This window comes from Mauremys reevesii, linkage group 1 (assembly GCF_016161935.1).
Source record: "Mauremys reevesii isolate NIE-2019 linkage group 1, ASM1616193v1, whole genome shotgun sequence".
NCBI classification, from domain to species: Eukaryota; Metazoa; Chordata; order Testudines; family Geoemydidae; genus Mauremys; species Mauremys reevesii.
The window spans coordinates 148,231,385-148,236,679 of record NC_052623.1 but is presented as its reverse complement, the minus strand read 5'-3'; the positions used below and the strand labels follow the sequence as shown (position 1 = coordinate 148,236,679).

Sequence of the window (5,295 nt, the reverse complement as noted above, 5' to 3'; positions counted from 1 at the left end):
GTTTGTGCCACCATACCACGCTGAATTTTTCTTTCTGCTGAATCAGAAGCACTGTCTTCACCTTAGTTTTTATTTTTTGAACTGAGAGAGTTTTGCCCTGTGATATGAGCAGTAGTCTGGGAATTAGGATGAGATTTCAAAATCACTGCTATTATTTCAAGAATTACAAATAATTTGGCTTATTATTTGTATTCTGGCAGTGTGCTAGTACTGATGGGAGCTATGGTCCCTGTTAATAAGTGCCTATCATTAGATACAATGTTAGTCTATTATTATTTATGAGATGACTTTTATCTAGCTCAAGGTAGACTTGTCCATTAAGAAGCTACATGTTAGTTTTTACCTTTGTGATGTGGCTAATAGTCTGGCTTCCAGAATAAGATCATTTCTGCCATGATTCAGATATATACAGTTGCTGAAAAATTAAACAGCTATGAGATTTATGCACCTCTTATGGAAATGATAAGCAACCCAAACATCCATTTCAAGTCCAACTATTTTTTATTCTTTCATATTCCTCTGAACTGGCTATAACATTTCGCTTCTGCATTCAAGCTTATCATATTGACAAGAGACAGGAAGTTAGCGCGTTAAAAACCTGCCTGTGTAAAAATGTTAGTCAAGAGACTAGGAACCTAGCCTATGAGGGCATCCTAAAGGCACAGCCTATGACAAATACGATTACACAGACTCAAATATCAGTGATAAAAGCCAGAGGGGATGGCTTAGTTAGTGATCTAATGTCCCAAACTGAAATGCCTAATCTACTTGAAACATCATGTCAGATACCAGGAGGGTCAACTCTGGGAACATTAATGAGGCTCTGACTTTTTTCACTGAAGTACTAGTTTGTTTTGGTACCATTGATCCAAAATTTCCCCTCCTTGCTCCTATGGTGCTTCATTCCCTTTGATTGCCACTCTCTACAGAGTGGCAGATTGTATTTCATTGGTGTCATATATGTAAAATTTATGTGAACTAATACAATAACTGAAATGATTTTTAAAATGCATGGGAATGGGTCTGTGGTTTGCGGTCTGCAAAAAACTTAAGTTCAGTTCCACTCTTTTAATCCAATTTGCAGGTAAACACTATGGGTGCAGCCTTATTACCAATAGCTTCTTTTGAGAGGAAGTGTCTCATATTACCCTATAGCAAGCCTTATGGCTGATTAAAAAGGAGCACCAAAAGGCTCCGAATAAAATAATGGCTGTGACACAAGGACTCAAGGGAGAACATGAAGCAGACAAAAATCAAGATGTTCCTCATAAGCATAAACAAAATACCTCCCTCCCCACTCGCAAAGGCAACTTCCTTTACCCTTCTCTTTTGCCCCCCACAAACACACTCATGTTAGGCACAATGATGTGTAAGCGTATTTTAAAAGTATGTATGCCTGATTTCCATGTATGCATATCTATATATGAACACATAACCCAGCTTCCATGCAGTGTGGAATGTGGTTGTTCAGAAACTAAGCATGTGCAAAAGTACATTCACACACTCCATACAGTATATTCTGGAATGAAAATGAGGAAGTCTCACCAGCTAGGAACTCTCTCTCTGCATCTCAAGGTTGTAGGCTTTGGCAAATCACTGTGGCCAACCATAAAACATTTCTGCCCAGAAAAAAAATATGTCAGAGGATAATAGAAACATACATCAAAGAATATTAGTGTTTTTAGTACTGATAGCCCCGTCAATTTCACATAGCTGAAATAAATTACAAATAAAGTACAGACAAAGAAAACCAATTATAAAATAAGCCCAAGATCCATAACAAAGGAGAGAGAGAGAGGAAATAGAACAGATGCTGCTGTAAATCAGTATTTCATCCACAGTCTGGAGTAATATGACAGCATGCATATTAATAGGGTACACATGATGATCACAATTATCATTGAAGGATACATAATACTACTTTCCATCTAGCATTTTAGAATAAGACATTTTAATTATTCATTATATAATGACATCTCCATCTCCCTAGAATTGTGTTTGGGAGAAGCAGAATTATACATTGATAAATTCTAGAGTACGTTAAAATTGAATAACAAAGTTGAAAACAGCCAAGAGAAGAACAAGTTTTTAGTTTCAGAACAGAGGAATATCAGTTTAACAAACAACTAAAGAGAAAACATAAATACTATGGATGTTATGTCAAATCTGTTATGAGTTTCTTTCAATGTATTACTGCATGTTATGGAAGATCCTGTTGTTACCAGAAGATTTTGATTCAATTGTGTTAAGCCAATGATGTTACTTAGAACCACTGCTTTAATTTAAAAGCCTTTACTCTCAATTTATCTATTCCAGTATTAAAGTTTGTGGGCCCCACCCTACGAATTTTCCAGGGAAAGCTGCAGTAAGCTAACTTTCCCTTGAAGGACATGGATACAATCTTCTGATCAAAAATAGGCCACAAGCAATAAATTCTTCAAAAACAAAAATAAAATGTATTTAGAAGTGAATGGTTACAGCAAAAGAGATAGAAGCAATAGGTTTACAGTATAAAAATGAAGCAGCACGACAAATAAAGACAACACTACAATTACAATTAACTCTATCACATATAACAATATAATCATTCACTTAACGCTTTATGCTTTATAACAATATAACAATTACAACATGTAACAATATATTAAACATTTAATACTAAATAAATACTTAACACTAAGCATTCAACAAGTGCTGATCGGGCAATTATTGGATGAGTAGGGAGATCTCACTCAAACCATAGGCATCCAGCCTTATTTACACTTGAAACCCAAACACTCCACAATGTTAAAATAGAAAGAGATTTTTGACTTACAGAAGCTTCTCTAAAATCCCTCTGAATCATCTTTATAATGGTCCTTCTGTTCTGTCAGAGGCAGGGGTGCAGTGGTGGCTAATTGCTGCTGCTGGCATGAGGTGGCTGCCTTAGGTAGATGAGGTAAAGTAACTTCTTAGGTGAGAGAGATGGAAGCCCGTTGGTTGCTGCTGCTGGGCTGCTGCAGAGGCCTCCTGCTAGCCAGGTGCCAAAAGTGGCCATTGCCAGGGGCAACCCTGGAACCCTGGAAGGGCTGCTGCTGTAACAACTATCTTTTAGGCAGCCTCTCTTTTGCTGGGTTCCGCTGCTGCTGCTGTTGTTCCGCAAGCCCATTCTTTCTTCCAGGCGTCCTGCGGCGATCTGTCCTCTTGCTGGTCCCTGTCCCCTACAGAGCTTTAGCCTGCTGGCTGCTGCCTTTATATACTGTTTGGCCACCTAGGCTCAGCCAATCAGCTTTCAGCTTTTCAATAACATCACACTCTAGCTCCTCCCAGTTGCATGTGACTTGGAGCTCCTCCTCCTCCAATAGACCTTTATGAGACTGTCAGCTGTCCATCAAAAGGAGTGCCAGAGGTCCCATAGATTTCTATGGAGCTCCTCAGCTGACCTTCAGATGAACCCTAGCTAAAGTCCCATTGGTTTCTATGGGCTACAATGCATCTCTGTGGGATTTTGCTGAGTCATTTCCCACAGGGAATTCATTTCTATGGGCTCCCATGCATTCTTATGGAATTTTCCACTACATTACATAACCCTGTAGCCACCATTACTAGATATTCTAATTTAAACCATTATTATTTTTTATTTAATTAAAAACTTGTTCTTAAAACTAATTACTATTCTGAGCATGTCAAAGGGTCCTGACACCATCAGCGCTCCTTTTATGTTCAATTAAGCAATGTTTATAATTTTGGCAATTTTAAGTCCCTTTCAAGGTTTTCCTGCAGATTTTCCAATGTAGAGCTTGGTAAGGCATTTTGGGCAACTGAGGCAAAAAACTTTTGTCACACTATTTCCAAGATTTAGTTTAGATGATGATTCCCTTGATGGCAGAAATGAATCAACAAATTATAGTGTTTTCCATATTTGCACTATAGCTGTATTTTCAAGCAAAAGGGTTTTAGATGTATGTGTACAATTTTGGAGATTGCATTTTGGATTATGAATGAGATAATCAAGTTAAACTACTAAATACTGATGCAGCAAAGCACTTAAATACACACATAACTATGTGATATGGAAGACAATAGGACAAAACACATGTTTAAAGTTAGGTATGTGCTTAAATGTCTTGCTGGATCAGGGCTCTCATGAGTACTGGAAAATGCTATAGTTCAGAACAAGCTTTCTGATGATAAGCTTTTAGGCTCACTGTCCAGGGAGAGCCTGAGTGTGCTGCTTTGTTCTTGAGTGGAGTTTCCATATATAATATAATCAACTAAAAAAACGGTAAAATAAAAAGGAATTATAAGAAGGGAGGATCAAGCAGTATAGTTTAGTGAAGAATAAACTATTTTTCATATCTTTATGTCCCAGCGAACCCTTCATTTTCTGCATGAAAAGTTGACATTTGGACTTCTGAACACAATAGGAATAGTAATAGTATTTGCCGAATCTTTCGTTAGATTGTCCTATTTTTCATCAAGCAAATCTGCCTTGTGCCTGTCCCACTTAGGGCAGCAAAATATGCTTTTTGACACAATTGCCTTACTTTTCCTATCTTGATGCAAAGCCTGCAACAAAGGTAGGAAACATTATGCAATTCTGCACAAATAGTTAAAATCAAGAACATTATTTAGAATGTGTGTTGTGGCTGCTGTAGTTCTCAGTGTAAAAGAGTTGGCAGTATTCTAGTGAGAGGGGAGAAAAGGACACAGCGGGAAATTGGTCTAAAAGAGAAAATTGCACATTTTCTCTTTAAAAGCTTTTTCATCTGTCTTGCCTACTTCCAAAGATGTTCTTTAAGGAAAGTGGATTCTGTCTATATTTAAAGGAAAAAAAGACAAATCAGCCATCAATTTAAATACTGGACATTTTTCCAGTGTAATTGATAAATGGCAGCCAAGGTTCACATAGGAGTCACTTTTATGAGCAAGTCACTTTCTCAGGAGCAAAGCGAGAACTTCCATGAGGAAGTGAATTTGTATAGTACCTTTTGTTACTGTTCTTGTGCTTTTGACATTTCAGGGAATAGACCTGTGTGGTTTTTTTTTTTAACAAATCACAAAACCAGGTAGTTTGGGATTTCACTGCAAACTTAAAACTTGGATGAGGGTTAGCAAGAGGAAAAAATCCTCCAAGCATTCAACAAAACTAGGCTGATTTTCAAGTAGACATGGGCTGAGTTTTGAATGGGGAGGAGTCGATTTATGATTTTACAATGCAATACAATTGTGATTATTTTCTGTGTGACACTAGGTAAAAGTTAGCTGTTTTAGTGTTGCTTTGAGTTTTGGGGGTATTCCAACTTAAATCTCAAA

At 37.4% G+C, this 5,295-nt stretch overlaps 1 long non-coding RNA gene across 1 annotated transcript; it reads right to left on the bottom strand.

The window, feature by feature from the left end:
- Nucleotides 1-352: 352 nt before the first annotated feature.
- Nucleotides 353-2,944, bottom strand: LOC120389275. Its single transcript, XR_005590851.1, has 3 exons — nucleotides 2,816-2,944; nucleotides 1,546-1,619; nucleotides 353-415 (listed from the first exon to the last, which is right to left on the bottom strand). It is a non-coding gene; the product is annotated as an uncharacterized LOC120389275 (long non-coding RNA).
- Between the last annotated feature and the right edge of the window lie 2,351 nt (nucleotides 2,945-5,295).